The sequence below is a fragment of the Venturia canescens genome, chromosome 6, assembly GCF_019457755.1.
Source record: "Venturia canescens isolate UGA chromosome 6, ASM1945775v1, whole genome shotgun sequence".
Taxonomy (NCBI): Eukaryota; Metazoa; Arthropoda; class Insecta; order Hymenoptera; family Ichneumonidae; genus Venturia; species Venturia canescens.
Genome location: NC_057426.1, coordinates 22,896,800 through 22,915,267, shown reverse-complemented (window position 1 = coordinate 22,915,267; position 18,468 = coordinate 22,896,800). Strand labels below are relative to the sequence as shown.

Below are 18,468 nucleotides of genomic sequence, written 5' to 3'. Positions count from 1 at the left end.
AGCCCGAACAAATATAATGAAGTATCCCCCATGTATTTCCGCAGTGCTGCGATTGTAAGTCGCAATGCTCCCGATACACTTGAAAAGTCGTAGAAACGAAAAAAAAAGGATGTCTGGAAAAGCCCGTAGGGTACCGTAGAAGCGCAGCAAAATCACTTTCCGCGATGATGTGCACGGGGAGACCGGAAGAGAGCCAGTGAATACTTTTGCAATGTCCGAAAAAGCAACGAAGTCGGTAGAAAAATATCGCGACGAATCACTCGCGAGAATGTTTGAAGAGGCGACGCAGTCGACCGAAGAATATCGCAGCGTATCACTCGCGAAAACGTTCAAAAATGTTGCGGCGAAATCACTTGAAAAAGCGTCCAAATTGGCGCGGCGAAGCACTCGCGAACAAATTCGAAGAAGGGCCGACAAAAGTTTTGAAAAACGCGGTGAAAACACTCGAGAAAATGTCCGAGGAAGAGTCAGAAAAAAAGTTTCAAAAATCGCGGCGAATCACTCGCGGAATAGCCAAAAAAAAATCGCGGCGAGACACTCGCGAAAATGCCTGAAGAAGATCACGAAGAATGTTGAAGATCGACGAAGTCGAACGTAGGTACCGTGGATAAGCACTCACGAAAATGTCTGAAAATCGACAACGTCGACTGAAAATATCGCGGTGAAAACTCGCGAAAGAATGTTTGAAAATCGACGAAGTCGACCGAAGGTACCGCGGAGAAGCACTCCGGAAAAATGACTGAAGAAAGGCGAAGACAATGTCTGAATTATCGCGGCGAAAACACTCGCGAAAATGTTCTAAAGAATACGAAGAAACTGCCTGAGATATTCGCGGCGAGTCACTCGCGAGAATGTTCGAAAGAATACGAAGAAAATGCTGGGTTATTCGCGGCGAAAGCACACGCGAAAATCTCCAAGGAAGAGTCACAGAATGTTTTGAAAAATCGCGGCGAATCACTCGCGGAAGAGTCTGAAATATCGCGGCGAAAACACTCGCGAAAATCTCCGAAGAAATGCGTTGAATATCGCGGCGAATCACTCGCGAAAGAGTCCGAAAGATCACGGCGAAACACTCGCGAAAATCTCCGAAGAAATGCGTTGAATATCGCGGCGAATCACTCGCGAAAGAGTCCGAAAGATCACGGCGAAACACTCGCGAAAATGCTCGCGAAAGATTGTTCGAAGAAGTACGAAAGAAGCAAAAATCGCGGAATGCAGCGGCGGTTCAGTCGCGAATATTATCAAAAATGATCTGCAGGAGGAATTTAATGAGAACTCCTGAGAACATTGAACTTGAGCGAAGGAGGCCGTTGAAGTTAGCACGCTTCTTTGTTAAGAATTGTGCGGTACTTACTCCTTGAAGCGATCTCGCGAAGTGAGAAACCGGAGCGATGACGTCACTGAGCCTCGTCGCCTTACCCGGTGAAGGATTGAAGTGATCCGGCGAGAGACTCGTTGCCAAGTGACTAGAGAGAGCGAAGCACGTTCTGGAGGCTTTGTGTGAGAGACGGAGACAGCACTACGAAGATCCGCACAAAGAGGAGATCGATACCGAGCTCGCGCGCGCGCGACCACGTGTCCCGCAGCCACGAGATTTTTCACTGCACTGAATCCCTTGAAGGCACCGAATTTTTTATGCACTGAAGTCCGACTCACCGTGAAAATTATGCCGGAAAAAATACAAAAACCTCCACGAAATCCAACTCACGATCCGGCTCGAAGGACCATGTAATTTTTTGAGAAGAATTCCTGGTTTGTGAGAAGGAATCGTGGATGAAATTGTATGGCCGGGTGAAGGAGAAACAAATCACTTGAAGCCGAAAGAATTTGGTGTAAAAAATGGGAAAAAATATCACAGTTTTATTAGTCGAAGAGTTCACAATGGTTTCGAAGAGTCTACAGGTGGCCAAGATGGCGGCGAAATGATCGAAGAGAGCCGTTAGAGAAATAATTCCGATGTTATAGAACCGAAAACCACGTTAGGAAAACCGACAATTGCTCAAAGTGAACGCTTCAATTACGCGGGCGTAAATCGCGAAATCAAACCGGGCACTTCAAGAAATTTAAGAAAGAACACTAGTAGAACGGTTGAAAAATTAGAAGATTTGGAAGAGAATCCGTTAAAAGCCCGAAGCACGAGGATCACAATCGATCCGTCGCGTACCGAAATCCGAGGAAGAAGGGCGTAGAAGGCGCCGGTGAGCTACCGGCAAGTATAGCACGAGGGAGGGGAGCGCGCGCAGAGAGCACGGCACCGCCGAGCTCAAGCGAGAGACCAACCGTGCACTGAGGGCCCCACGCGAGAGAACGGCGAACCATGCCCTTTTCTGAACACATAGAAATGCCTGCGCCTGTTGGTTTGGATATCACACTCTGCGAAATAATGGAAATTAAATTCCGCGATGTGTTGATTAAGATATACCATCATGTAAATTTTCAAACTGCGAAACAATTAAAAACTTTTTCCTTTCATCATTCTAACGATGGCTCAATTCATCTGAGTGTCCAAAGTTGTAGCACTCAGAATCACCATAGAAGCCGGTGGTAGAATCCGAACTGAATTTTCTTCAGGGTCAACTTAATCTCCTAAGTAGGCTTCATCCGTAGAAATGCCTGCGCCTGTTGGTTTGGATATCACACTCTGCGAAATAATGAAAATAAAATTCTGTGATGTGTTGATTAAGATATACCATTCATGTAAACTTTCAAACTGCGAAAAATTAAAAACTTAGACATTGAATTTTATCATCTAAACTTTTTTTTGAAGAAAAAAAATGACCTGACTGCGAAAGCTAAATTTTTTAACGAATATTTATTGAGTAATCTACAAATTACCAAAAGTTTTAAATTATCAATTTTGAACCACCAAACAATTCTGCATCGATGAAGCTTTCCAGGTGAATTATTTTGAACGAAATTAATTTTGGCCGGCTAACTTTATGTCGAAATTAAAAATTGTTTATTCATCGAAAAATATTGAATACCAAGTGTTTTAATTACGCTATCCGGGACCACCACACAACCACCTAGAAATATTTATTATAAAAAGTGAAAAATTAATAAAAATACCGATACTCGAAATGTGCCGGGTGTGAGCGCAGCTGATGTGTGTTGGTGTGATACGCAGCTGATCCATCTTCCATATTGGATGTACGTGTAGCATACGTGCACTAGTATGCGTGTTTCCTTACCGCTCATACCAAGACGAATGGTTGTTTTATTTCGGAGCCCGTTTTTGTTAAAAATTTTCACTGCATGCATTACTAAAAAATCGAGCGGTCATCGGATAATGCCAAGACGATTTTCTCAAGCGCCTCCGAAAAAAAATTGAAAGTAAGTCACAAGTATACAGAAATGGTGAAACGGGAAGCACGCCTGGAAAACAAACCCTAGTATGAATCATGGCAATTCTGGAAATTCCAATGAAACTACAAACGACGTTTTGATGCAAGATTTTTCAAATATCCAAATCGAGTATCTCGAATCACTAACAAGTCAAAAAACGATAAGAAAGAATACAGGTAATTTCGATTTTTCTTGGAGCTACAGCACAGTTTACGGTATGGATAAAAATTTTCAAAATAATTTGAGAAATGTTCTTCTGTGAATGGGGAATTTCTCATAAAACATTTCTATACAATATAAAATGGTGAATTTGTTTTAATGGTGCTGGGTGAACGTTGAACTGCAGTATCTGCGAGAAGATAAATTCTGAATCTGGAACAAGGAAACTTCAAATTTTTGTTTTTCTCTAAGAATTTATATTCTGAAAAATGACAAAAATATAACCTCGCTCGACAGTGGAGTTACATTCCGCTTATAACTACAATGTGCCAAACATGTGAGGTGCTAGATGGATTATGCATTCATTGTGGAAATATGATCTCTAGTTAACAACATCGGTAAGAATACATATACATTTTTCATATTCTTTCCCGTGAAATAATCTAAGTAGGATTATATTATCATTATGTTATTATTTTTTTGAGTTTTAACCTCGCTCGACAGTGGAGATACATTTCGCTTATTTCTTTTTACTCCTCACGCCTATTGTTGATAGATCAATTTCTATATAATCATTTTTCATATCATCGTTACTTAATTTGTCTCATTATTAACCGAAATCAAAATAAATTTTTTTAATAAAATTGCGTGGGAAAAATATATTAAAGGAAAAAAATCGCGTAAACTAGTAGACTCTTTTAGTTAATATTTTGTTTTATAATTATGACAGTAGTTTTTTTTAATATCAGGTGAACACCATTCTCATGCACAGTAGGCACAACGACGAGAATCCTCGACGAAATATCTGTTGGATGTCTGAACCGATGAAGTTGTTTGACGAAATTGAATATGAAAAGTGCACGGGCTCAACGCAAAAGTTCTCGAGCATCTTGTCAAATTTTACGTGAATCAACCACGCGGAAGAGAAGGCGTGCAAATGAAGCCCTATCTACAACATGGCGAGGGACTCGTTGTAATGTTGCTGGTGATATGAAAAGAATCCGACTCGAAGAAAATTTCAAATATTTGCTATCTAACAGACCTCGTCATAGGTTCGTTCTATTTTTTCTTCTTAATAAGCGATGTGTCATATGAAAATATTGAACGCCCACATGAAAGAACCAAAATATTTTTTCTCATCAAAATTAAGCCTTTTCAGAAATTTTGTAGAGATTCATATTAAAAATTTATTATTACAACAATGAACGAAATGTCCTCACGTAAATAATCAACACAGCAAAGATATGTTGAGTGGTTTAAACTAAATTTTATTGATTTTCATTAATGAATTCTAATCAATATTGTTTTCAAATGAAGGCCGGCACCGGAGCTTTACCAGTGGAAGAATACATTTAAAGACACAAAACAAGACCGCTTGATAAGAAGTTCTCCATGGGTTATATATGCGAAGACACAAAATAAGATTTAGCATTCAATCATATATTTGATTTGACGACCACTGTTCAAAGTATATTCCAAGAGCTGTGCGAAGAGACAAGCACAATCCAAAATGGGAGAAGACTTACTATCCGTGATAAATGAAGAAATATTCAAATATAGATATTAAATACTTTACGCTTTCTTCTTTCACTGAGTCATAAAAACAGAGTACCTGACATTTTCTCGAGGGTTTATTCAAATAGCAATCAAGATGTGGGTGTTGCATCAAAACACTTGAAGAAAGAATAAACTGTTCAAACGTAAATTTTTTATTTAATCAAACACTTTCTTACGACACATATTTTTGATTTTTTGAGGAAAAAACAGTAATAAAATTTTTAAATCAATAAATATTTTTAAATAAATAATTTTTAAATCTTCCATTATCATCGGACTTCTTCCAAATCCAGAAAATTCACATCGATTGCACCAACCAATACGCTCAGCAGAGACGGTGTTTATAAAAGATATTTTGTTTGTTCTCTTAATCCACGAGCAATATCTACCCGGAAGAATCAAGCTTATATATTTAATATTGTTGATATTATAATTATTTAATTAATGTGTAACGCTAGAGTAAACTAGAAACTAGTAGAAACCTCCACCCAACGAGACACACCGTTGATAATTCAAAGTCCATGCCCTATCGGAAATCAACGTTATCACGTTGTCTAATTGCTCGATTCTTTTCTATGGGAAACACTCCCGAGTCTCTGAAAATTGTACAATCATCGTACGTTCTTCCATCACAGAATTTTACATTGTGCTCATATTGAAATTAAATAAAAAACGCTGCTGAAAACAAGAAATTAGATTTTATGACAATGCACCAAAATATTGATGATTAAAATTTGTTGAAAAAATTGATGATTCAAATTTTTATCGACCAACGTTTTACCGCGCTAAGGAGTTATTACCATTGCACATCGAGAAGACGTTTTTTCTGTTCAAATACTTTACAAATATGTACAATTTCGAAGCAATTGTGTTATTTTTACGTCTTTCATTCACAAGTATTTAATAAAATTCCTGCATAATAATGATATTAAAAACGAATGATTTGAAAATTGAAAGTAACGCAGAACGAACTAATATCGAAGTTCGGTGTCTCATCAAGTGTGGATTCACTAAATATGTAGTCCATCGATCATATATAATTTATCTGTACGCTCACAACCGTTCATATATATAATAATAATAATAACAACATATTCAATATGGGACGAGTAGAAAAAAAATGAAATGTTTGGAAAAAAAATGAGGGTTTTCGGTTTTTTTTTCTCCTTTAAGGTGCATTAAAACATATGAAAGCAAGAACGACTCTGTACGTGCTTAAGTGATCTGTCAGTTGCTTGAGTGCGAAAGAGGTGACTGAAAAGCAGATACACGGTTTATTTGGACATCCTTGATATTTTGTGAAAAATAAGTTTTACCTTCTTCTGTGATGAAAGGAGAATAACGCTGTGTAACTCACATTTTTTTCAAAACATTGAGCATATTTTGTGAAAAATAAGTTTTACCTTCTTCTGTGATGAAAGGAGAATAACGCTGTGTAACTCACATTTTTTTCAAAACATTGAGCATATTGAGTCGTGAAAATTTGTATTTCGCATAGCAGTGAGCGAGACAACGAACATTTTTGTCATTTTTTTTGTTTTTCTTTGTGAACCCGTGACAATAAGACGTAATTACAATTCCAAACGGATGTTATTCAGTTTTATTTTATTCGTTTTGAATTTTCAATTCAAAATATTCATTTACTGAGGAATTCGTGTATAAAAATAATAACGATTGCCAAATAATGCACGATGTTTCTCTCGTTATTCTCCTCTTCCTTGAATTTTGATACCCACGCTTTATTTGACGAATATCGAGGGTGCTTACTTTTTTGTTTTATTTTTGCTCTTTTCAGTCCGAAACGATTGTTCGAACATTTTGTTTTTCTCCCTTCAACCCTCGTTAAATTCATCACTGTGCCTCGTTAATATCTGAACAATTCGACAGCCCGAGGCATCATTCGGAAAACGACGTGTAAAAACAAACTTCCTTTTATGTAAGTCCATATTATTAAATATATTTTACAATAATATTATCATTGTACATGCACAATGGTATGCTGCTCTACACATTGTTCTGCCATCGCCGGCCAACCAGCGCAATTATCGCTCACGCCCGCTTCCGAATTGAGGTTGTATCAAAAAGGCTGCTTTCTTTCTTGCAAAAGATAATAAACGGGATATCTAACGTTATATATAATTTTCCATTAGAAAATTTGACGAAAGCATTCGAGTTCGAAAATTCAAAATATTCATCGTTTTTTCCTTTTCAGAAATGTCAGGCGGGATCTTCGAGAATTAGATGATATTGCGCCGATTAGATTAACGATCAACAATAAAGTGTCAATTAGTTAAAAATAGACGTAAGGACTGGATTGAGGAGTCCCGATGTGTGTGCCGCGCCTTCGTACCTGTGATGACGAAGAGAAAACAAAAATGCGCTATTTATAAAACAGTCTTCGACAGTTAAGGCTACTTAAAATTGAAACAATTGAAAGCTATGGTAAATTAATGCATTTTCGATCGATGGCCGGCCAATAAACGAGCATGAGTATCGGCATCCTTACATCTCTAGAAAAATTTAACAGCATGATTTCTATTGATAAGTTTATTCCAAATCTACTTTTGGCTAATATTCAGAAATAAGGTTATTTTGTCTATTAAATCATGGACCGAGAAACAAAAATTCAGACTAATTTTTCGGCTAACCAAGGGTCCCCTTACACGAAAAAGTTGAAAATATGATCAGACCTTTCCTTTCAATGATATCAGACGAAAATCTCTGTGCGATAATTCTCCGAGTAAAAAAAAAAGAAAATGCTCTTCACCGACAAAGTATAATGTTTCCTGAATGTCCTAGGAAAACTACGTCTACGGAACTATAATTGAGGAATACAAGCAATGATAAATTTTCAACTTACTTAATAAGCTTTCCTGGCTTTATAAACGTATTGTAGTACGCTTTCGATGCTTCTTCTTTCATAACTTCGAACAGTTCTTCCGTAACGAGGTTCGAAAAATTGGCTATGTATTTTGTTATCGTTTCCAGTAGGAGCTAAAATATTGGAAAAATTAAATCAACAAGATTGGATAAAATGTAGAAGCACGATATTGCACAAATTCTCGTGAGTATCATATTTACAAATAATTTTTGATTGAATCCATTCAGTTTGACCACAAGACCCATCTCGCAAGACATTATCGTATAATGCAGCTCAGCTGCTGTAGCTGGATATAATTCCTCAGTTAACAATTGCTTGAGAATCGCCACGAATAGATCGAGCATAGCAAAATTGAAAACGGTAATCGTGATTGAATTAAAAATAACATTCTTTTGAACGAGAGGTGTTCATTATTTCCTTACTTTTCCGGTGACTGCAATGGCCAACGGTGATATATAAAAAAATTCATAACACTCGGGCAATCTGAACTTCGTGTCAGGTTTGTACCACACTTCGGAAAGAGAGTCTGAATAAACTTTGACAGGATAGTCTGATGGCTTCTCTGGTTTTGGTACGAGGGTAAAATCATCAGTTACAAAAATGTTCGGTTCCGGTAAATGGAAGCCTGAAAACGGTTCTACGTTTTGCCAACACTTAATCCAATCGGCTGGTATTTCAATGTCTGCGTATTTCGTTTTGAACCACGGCTCAACCTTGCTGAACTCGTCCTCGTTAAACTCGAATATTATCGAATATTAGTACAATTCGGAACCATTTATATATAAATGAGCTGGTGCGTAAAAGTGCATATTTTCGCAGAGATCCTCGACGTACTGGTCAGGCGGTGTTTCATCGGAAAATCTATAACAATTAATGAACGAATGAACGAATCATTTAAAAATATTGACTGAAAAGAAAAAATGGGGAAAAAAGGTGTAAGCTCGGAAATCCAAATGAATATACAGTTTAGGATTATTACACAGAAGAAATGTTTCATTTAAAATTGCACGATTCGCATCTACAGTTATTTGATTTTTACCTGAAATTGGTTTCCTCAATTCTATGAATCTCGTCGTAAATACGTTTTTGGGGACTTTCGCGTCTCATAAGATTAATGTAAGAATAAACAGCGTAGAGAACATCCTTCAAATTTTTACGACCTTCGTCGGTGAGCACGAGAGTAAGACTGAAAAGGGCGTACATGGAGCTATGTTCGAAACCGCTTTTCACCATTTCCGCTGAAAACATCCAAGCACCACATTTTTTTTCGTAGTAACTGATCAACGATCCCTTGCCCTCGTGACCGATAATCCAAGAGACGTATTGATGTGGTTTGCTCTTGTACAGATGAAAAAAAAGCGATGGCATTGTCCAAGTTAATTCAACCTAGCAAACGTTGAAAAATGCGTGTGAGAATTTCGTTCAGGAATCCGTTCACATTTTTTCTCTCTTCAGTGTCGTTTAAGCCTTCAAGGCTACGGACGAAACATCGTTTCCGAGAAATTTACCTGGCAAACATCTTTGATGGGTTTTACTTTATACATTCGATGGAAGCGCGACGTCTTGAATGATTCGGCGCCTTTATATTCGTCAAAATTTGTAGGAGGCAAATTGTTATTCGGTACGTTCGAAAAACACTCCTTAACGTAATTTTTCAGTGTGTCGAGCGGTAATCTCGCCTGTAGAACAATTTTATCGAACGAGTTAATCACAACAAATATTGTTTTGAAAAATCAGTTGCATCTGTATAGTCATAAAATAAAATATTTTTTCTCGAACCTGTATTGCTACGGTCATTCGATGAGCGCTATAATGACGTTGACGAAATTTGTGCAATTCCTCATAGAGTTTGTCATCCGTAACATTATCGCGGAGAGTAATCAAGTTACCCCAAACAAATTTGGTCGCGGGATGTCCAGTTTTTGCTAAGCTGCTGAAGAGCTGTTCTTTCCTGTGAAAATCGGACGGTAACGCCATCTGAAATTCTATGAAACTTTATGAATTGAGTGAAGTCGACATGCTTCTACATTCAATGAGAGAAAAGACATTGCTAACGTACCACTCTCTACTGCTTCTCGTTCTCGAGTAATAGCGTCACGTTTTATCAAGGGACTTATGAAAAATGGAGCAAAACGATCGAGTGCGCTGTGCAGAAATTTTTCTTGTATCTCAAAATAAAACGTTGTTTTCTTGCACTCGGTATACGCATTGTCGGAACCACCATGTTTTTTTATAAATGCGTCGAAGTCGTTTTCCTTAAATCATTGTAAAACGAATGTCATTGCTGTCGATTCTTGAATAGTTTATTTTAAGAAGAGAGTTGTCTCTTTGCACTACCTTCGCACTACATGTATACTATATCTGTGGATATTTCTTAGATCCCATGAACACCATGTGCTCCAAAAAATGAGCCATTCCAGGTATTTCTGGAGGATCGCTGAAGCTCCCTACGCCAATGCACAATCCACAAGCTGCCTAAAAAAAATATTAACTCAACAAACAATTTGGAGTGAAACTGCATATCAAGTTTTCGAATAACTTTCAAAAAGTTCTAGAATACCATATGAATGTCGATGAAATTATAAAAAAATGGAATCATTTATCATGCATACAAATATTTCTTTAATCATCACTGAATTTGCAAAATTATGGAAATAGAGAAGAAAAACAGTCAATTGGTATTATTTTTTCTTAAAATAATGACAAATGACAAGGATTTATTATTTACCATTTTTTCCTCTCTTTTCATTTTCTTTTAATTTCCTTAGCCCTTGATTCATCTTTAGCATCGTTGTCGATCTGATCTACATCGTCTTCGTTATCCTCACTGTCATCCTCATCATCCACACCATCATCTTCATCACTTTCTCCATTTTCTTCACTCCCACTCTCATCTTCATCTTCGCTCGCTGCTTTTGCTAGTGAATAAAAATTGTTAATGACGATCATTGCTTGGCTATAAGTAATAAATTATAATCTACAATCACCATGGTCATGTTCTCCATCTTTAACAGCAAGGGTAGAATCATCTTGACACGAAACTGGACTAGGATCAGCGATCAAGAGAGCGGTAACCATTTGGTAATTTGATAACTCTGGATATTCAAACAGATAAATGTCATTATCAAAATTCAAAGTTAACTGCATTCGAGTATTTGTTTTTTTTACTTAATAAATTGGAATTTGTTTTTTTTTTTTTATTTAATAAATTGGAAACAATCTTCGATGGAATAGAGAAATTTTATTGTCATTCGCACAGCTCTTGGAATATACTTTGAACAGTGGTCGTCAAATCAAATATATGATTGAATGCTAAATCTTGTTTTGTGTCTTCGCATATATAACCCATGGAGAACTTCTTATCAAGCGGTCTTGTTTTGTGTCTTTAAATATATTCTTCCACTGGTAAAGCTCCGGTGCCGGCCTTCATTTGAAAACAATATTGATTAGAATTCATTAATGAAAATCAATAAAATTTAGTTTAAACCACTCAACATATCTTTGCTGTGTTGATTATTTACGTGAGGACATTTCGTTCATTGTTGTAATAATAAATTTTTAATATGAATCTCTACAAAATTTCTGAAAAGGCTTAATTTTGATGAGAAAAAATATTTTGGTTCTTTCATGTGGGCGTTCAATATTTTCATATGACACATCGCTTATTAAGAAGAAAAAATAGAACGAACCTATGACGAGGTCTGTTAGATAGCAAATATTTGAAATTTTCTTCGAGTCGGATTCTTTTCATATCACCAGCAACATTACAACGAGTCCCTCGCCATGTTGTAGATAGGGCTTCATTTGCACGCCTTCTCTTCCGCGTGGTTGATTCACGTAAAATTTGACAAGATGCTCGAGAACTTTTGCGTTGAGGCCGTGCACTTTTCATATTCAATTTCGTCAAACAACTTCATCGGTTCAGACATCCAACAGATATTTCGTCGAGGATTCTCGTCGTTGTGCCTACTGTGCATGAGAATGGTGTTCACCTGATATTAAAAAAAACTACTGTCATAATTATAAAACAAAATATTAACTAAAAGAGTCTACTAGTTTACGCGATTTTTTTCCTTTAATATATTTTTCCCACGCAATTTTATTAAAAAAATTTATTTTGATTTCGGTTAATAATGAGACAAATTAAGTAACGATGATATGAAAAATGATTATATAGAAATTGATCTATCAACAATAGGCGTGAGGAGTAAAAAGAAATAAGCGAAATGTATCTCCACTGTCGAGCGAGGTTAAAACTCAAAAAAATAATAACATAATGATAATATAATCCTACTTAGATTATTTCACGGGAAAGAATATGAAAAATGTATATGTATTCTTACCGATGTTGTTAACTAGAGATCGTATTTCCACAATGAATGCATAATCCATCTAGCACCTCACATGTTTTTGTAGTTATAAGCGGAATGTAACTCCACTGTCGAGCGAGGTTATATTTCGATTTCTTTTATATTTGAATCACGGGAAAGAATATGCAAATTCATTATTTATTTAATCACATGTCGAAATGATGATTCTATAAAAATACCGATACTCGAAATGTGCCGGGTGTGTATTTATTCCAAATAAAATATCGGGAGCAACTTTGACCGCGCTTGAACTTTTTCATTACCACTATTTTATTAAAAAAATAATCACCTCATTGATATAAAATGAAATAATCACGTCATTGTTGATTAATCCTTCCACTTTTCATTTATATTTACAATCCGCACGCAAACAGCACTCTGAGGATCATAACCTCAAACGTCAACATAACATGAAATTTCGGCTAGTGACTTTCGGGCTCTCGGTCCTTCCACAGCTGCTTTCCGCCAACTTCCCTGAATTTATTGTTGAATGTGATTGGCCTAGAAATTTACTCACCTCTCATTGGTTGCAACAAAAATTCTCTAACCGGGGATTGGTGATCGTGGGGGCCAAGGAGCCTATGTTTGTAGCGGTCAGAGTACGCGTATACAGATACGAAAATCATGAATGTGGAAGTAATTTTTGCATAATCTTAGGCCCGTGCAAAGTTTTTTCTCAGCAATTGCGACACCGATCATGCTGATTTTGGGCTCATTCGATAGAGAACTTCTTAATTAGCTGAAAGTTCAATTTTCAAAGCCGTACATAACTCATGAGCTTCGTAATTAAAGAAAATCACATGCGAATTTTACCCCCACCACGTCGAATCGTTTTATTCAGAGAAAATATAGTCTCGGCAAGAGCCTCGGGCCAGCAGACGACAGGGCTGTCAATGTACTTGTCCCGAGACTCTACCGAGTCTCTTGATGATGTCGTTTCCGAACGTTCATAAACGTGAAAATTGGAGATCACCGATATACTTTTGTGTGAATCGACACAAATTAACCAGATTCACAGACATTTCGTTCTGAATCGCTTTCCGATGTGCGAATCGCGATCACACCTTACAATCGAGTGATGTCGTTTCCGAACCATCATAAACATGAAAATTGGTGATCACCGATACACTTTTGTGTGAATCGACACAAATTAACAAGATTCACTGACATTTCGTTCTGAATCGCTTTCCGATGTGCGAATCGCGATCACACCTTACAATCGAGTGATGTCGTTTCCGAACCATCATAAACATGAAAATTGGTGATCACCGATACACTTTTGTGTGAATCGACACAAATTAACAAGATTCACTGACATTTCGTTCTGAATCGCTTTCCGATGTGCAAATCGAGATCAAACATTACAATCGAGTGATGTCGTTTCCGAACCATCATAAACGTGAAAATTGGTGATCACCGATACACTTTTGTGTGAATCGATAAAAATTAACAAGATTCACTGACATTTCGAACTGAACAGCTTTCCGACGTGCGATTCGAGATCATACCTTACAATCGAGTGATGTCGTTTCCTAACGTTCATAAACATGGAAATTGGTGATCACCGATACACTTTTGTGGGAATCGACACAAATTGACAAGATTCACTGACATTTCGTTCTGAATCGCTTTCCGATGTGCGAATCGAGATCATACATTACAATCGAGTGATGTTTCCGAACGTTCATAAACGTGAAAATTGCAGATCACCGATATACTTTTGTGTGAATCGACACAAATTAACCAGATTCACAGACATTTCGATCTGAATCGCTTTCCGATGTGCGAATCGCGATCACACCTTACAATCGAGTGATGTCGTTTCCGAACCATCATAAACATGAAAATTGGTGATCACCGATACACTTTTGTGTGAATCGACACAAATTAACAAGATTCACTGACATTTCGTTCTGAATCGCTTTCCGATGTGCAAATCGAGATCAAATATTACAATCGAGTGATGTCGTTTCCGAACCATCATAAACGTGAAAATTGGTGATCACAGATACACTTTTGTGTGAATCGATAAAAATTAACAAGATTCACTGACATTTCGAACTGAACAGCTTTCCGACGTGCGATTCGAGATCATACCTTACAATCGAGTGATGTCGTTTCTTAACGTTCATAAACATGAAAATTGGTGATCACCGATACACTTTTGTGTGAATCGACACAAATTGACAAGATTCACTGACATTTCGTTCTGAATCGCTTTCCGATGTGCAAATCGAGATCAAATATTACAATCGAGTGATGTCGTTTCCGAACCATCATAAACATGAAAATTGGTGATCACCGATACACTTTTGTGTGAATCGACACAAATTAACAAGATTCACTGACATTTCGTTCTGAATCGCTTTCCGATGTGCAAATCGAGATCAAATATTACAATCGAGTGATGTCGTTTCCGAACCATCATAAACGTGAAAATTGGTGATCACCGATACACTTTTGTGTGAATCGATAAAAATTAACAAGATTCACTGACATTTCGAACTGAACAGCTTTCCGACGTGCGATTCGAGATCATACCTTACAATCGAGTGATGTCGTTTCCTAACGTTCATAAACATGAAAATTGGTGATCACCGATACACTTTTGTGTGAATCGACACAAATTGACAAGATTCACTGACATTTCGTTCTGAATCGCTTTCCGATGTGCGAATCGAAATCATACATTACAATCGAGTGATGTCGTTTCCGAACGTTCATAAACGTGAAAATTGCACATCACCGATATACTTTTGTGTGAATCGACACAAATTAACCAGATTCACTGACATTTCGTTCTGGATCGCTTTCCGATGTGCGAATCGCGATCACACCTTTCAATCGAGTGATGTCGTTTCCGAACGTTCATAAACATGAACATTGGTGATCACCGATACACTTTTGTGTGAATCGATAAAAATTAACAAGATTCACTGACATTTCGAACTGAACAGCTTTCCGATGTGCAAATCGAGATGATACCTTACAATCGAGTGATCTCGTTTCCGAACGTTCATAAACATGAACATTGGTGATCACCGATACACTTTTGTGTGAATCGACACAAATTAACCAGATTCACTGACATTTCGTTCTGAATCGCTTTCCGCTGTGCGAATAGAGATCACACCTTACAATCGAGTGATGTCGTTTCCGAACGATCATAAACGTGAAAATTGCTGATCACCGATAATACGCTTTTGTGTGAATCGATACAATTTAACAACATTCACTGACATTTCGACCAGCATCGCTTTCCGACGTGCGATTCGAGATCATTACACGTCGGAAAGCGATTCAGATCGAAGTGTCTGTGAACCTTGTTAATTTGTATCGATTCGCCCAAAAGTGTATCGGTATGTTACGTCGTGTGGTTTAATGCCCGGATTTTTAGAGAGAGACAAATTATCTAACGAAATACCGACAATACGATTCACGGCTACGGACGGTAAGAGAGAAACTTTTTAGAGCAGCCCGCTTGGTACGACAGGGATTTACCCTGGTCGCGGTTGGTTAGTTTACCGACTGCTGGAAATGTGGAACTTTACTTGACCGATTGGATTGATACAGACTGGATTACCGTCAGCAGTATGCTCGATGGTCGGCAACCGGAAGAATTTATTTGTCCAGGAAAATGATACACGGGGTACGACGCGTAGACTTATTTTAGATCTCGTATTTGAGAAGGTGAGATTTTCCCCCTCAGGACCGAAACCTATGCTCGTGAAATATTTACCGGATGACCTTTACAGAATAAAAATAAAATAAAACTCACTTACCGTTTAGTTATTCTTTGACGGGTGAGTTAATCGATTGTTATTACTTCGATGTCGATTGGTGTTGATGGTCGGGAAACGGTCGATGCCTCAGAGATGTTTCCACAATCGGGATGGTATTCTTCTCGTTGAGTGAAGATCGATGAACCGACCAAACGTCCCAATGAGTATGGCGAATTAGCGTCGATAATGAAGATGCTCTTCCGAACGATAACGTCGGAAACGACGCGAATTTTACTCGGGCCCGATTTTGACACCAAATTATAGATAATATCGTTCAGATATTCGACACCGGAGTTTTCAGATACCTGTGAGTGTTGAGTGGCTTTGCACAACGTTTTCACCCACGACTTATTATTACCGCGGTTTAGAGCGGGTCTATTACAGGCACGTTCGATGGCCCGGCGGATTTGAAATTTAACGCCTCCTCGACGTCTAGGCATAATAAGAGAATTTCATAATTAAATTTATATTTCGATAATTAATTCAAGTTTGTTTAAAGGATAGAAAAGAGAAAGAAATCTCGTTGACGTGCCAAATTCTCCAGCACAGAACAATGAGAAAGAGAGAGAGAGATAGAAATCTCGTTGGCGTGCCAAATTCTCCAGCACAGAACAATGAGAGAGAGAGAGAGAGATAGAAATAGGTATCGGCGTGCCAAATTCTCCAGCACAGAACGATACAAATAAAAGAATTAAAATACGATCTAACGTGCCTGAGTCTAGCACAAAAAGAATCGTATGGAAAAACTTGAATTAATTATTCAACTGCGAGATTAAATGAAAGAAGTATGCCAGATTATAAAAGAAATGAATCCGCAGGTTTATCGCTGAATTAAGGCACGAAAATGAAATTAAATAATGCCACGTTTTAAAGAATTTACGGTGTTAGGTAAAAGAGAGAATGAAATTAGTAAATTCGTTCAGTAATGAACACGAGTTTTTGTAAAACATGAAATTGAGACTCTAGTTAATCTTGATGAAAATAACTCGTGAAAATTTATAATTCGAGAAAAATAATTAGACTCGATTTTATCGAATTAAGAAATATTAATTCTCGAGGAAAAGAATGGAAAAATCACTCGAAGAAAATTGATGATAATAATTCGCGAGTTTCGGTGAAAAATACTCGAACGAAAGAAATGATTTCGAATTATCGCGAGTTTCGGTGGAAATCACTCAACGGAAATAAATTGTTAATTAATCGCGAGATTCGGTGGAAATTACTCAACGAGGGTTTAAGGATGATTTGAATAATTATTTTAAACACTTTTCACCCTTTTTACACTTATGTATTGTTACAAACTTTTAAGTTGCGATGTTACAAAATTAAAATAAACTTGTACGATTAACTTGTACAAAAAAAAGAACTTTAAAAACTTATTAAAAACTTTTCGATTTTCAGCTGCTCTGCGGGAGTATCCGTGCTCGCTCTCGGCCGGAGTTCGACAGGCTAGCTGTGGAGAGATTCGAGAACTTTAAAAACTTATTAAAAACTATTCGATTTTCAGCTGCTCCGCGGGAGTATCCGTGCTCGCTCTCGGCCGGAGTTCGACTGGCTAGCTGTGGAGAGATTCGAGAACATTAAAAACTTATTAAAAACTATTCGATTTTCAGCTGCTCCGCGGGAGTATCCGTGACTCTTATATACTGTTTCTATATACTTTATAAATTCGTTTAACTCGTAATTATTGATTATTTAAAACCAGTTTAATTAATCATTAATTTTACATTTATTTTCAGCTTAATTTTAAGGTAAGTACATTTTCGTTATATTTTATTTATCAATAATTAATTAACTTCAGTTAAATAATTATTGATTTTTCATTCTTATTTACTATTCATTGTAAGATTATTATCTCATTGTTGTTTCTAGGTTTTCTCTGTATACAACGGGTGTGTAAGTATATTTAATTTCTTCTTATAACAATTAATTGGTTGTTTATTAATTGATTACGAATCGATGTTTATTTTATTGATTGATTGCCATTTTCCATTTTCAGGTTCTTCTGGATTCGACGGTGATAACATTTCGAGTTTGGTAAGTACAATTATTGCTTATTTAATTAATTATTTCGTTATTTTATAAATATTATTTTGCTCGCAGGATCTCTACGGGTGTTTACAACGATTTGGACGGAGCGCAGCGAAGTTTCATCGGTAAGTGTACGTTTTCTACATACTTTCTTTTATTGTTTAACATTTAACAATTTATTTTTCTGTGCGTTTTTCAGGAAGTTTTGTACAGCGTTTTGACGAGGACTGTCACATCTGGCACGTGCGTGACTTCGCCTAAGAGACTCTTGAGAAGTTTTTCTAGAGTCCTTTCTTTTCGCTGGGAAAAACCCTCGAAAAAATTGGAAAGAAAGGGTCATAAA

General features: G+C 37.1%; 1 long non-coding RNA gene and 1 pseudogene across 2 annotated transcripts; one reads left to right on the top strand and one right to left on the bottom strand.

The window, feature by feature from the left end:
* Positions 1-560: 560 nt before the first annotated feature.
* On the bottom strand, positions 561-10,745 carry LOC122412698 (nardilysin-like; annotated as a pseudogene).
* On the top strand, positions 3,193-7,383 carry LOC122411986 (uncharacterized). Of its 2 annotated transcripts, XR_006261276.1 has the most exons (5): positions 3,193-3,521; positions 3,692-3,902; positions 4,254-4,556; positions 6,857-6,997; positions 7,274-7,383. It is a non-coding gene; the product is annotated as an uncharacterized lncRNA (long non-coding RNA). The 2 variants fall into 2 exon arrangements; XR_006261277.1 differs by lacking the exons at positions 6,857-6,997; positions 7,274-7,383 and adding an exon at positions 4,822-4,885.
* Positions 10,746-18,468: the final 7,723 nt, after the last annotated feature.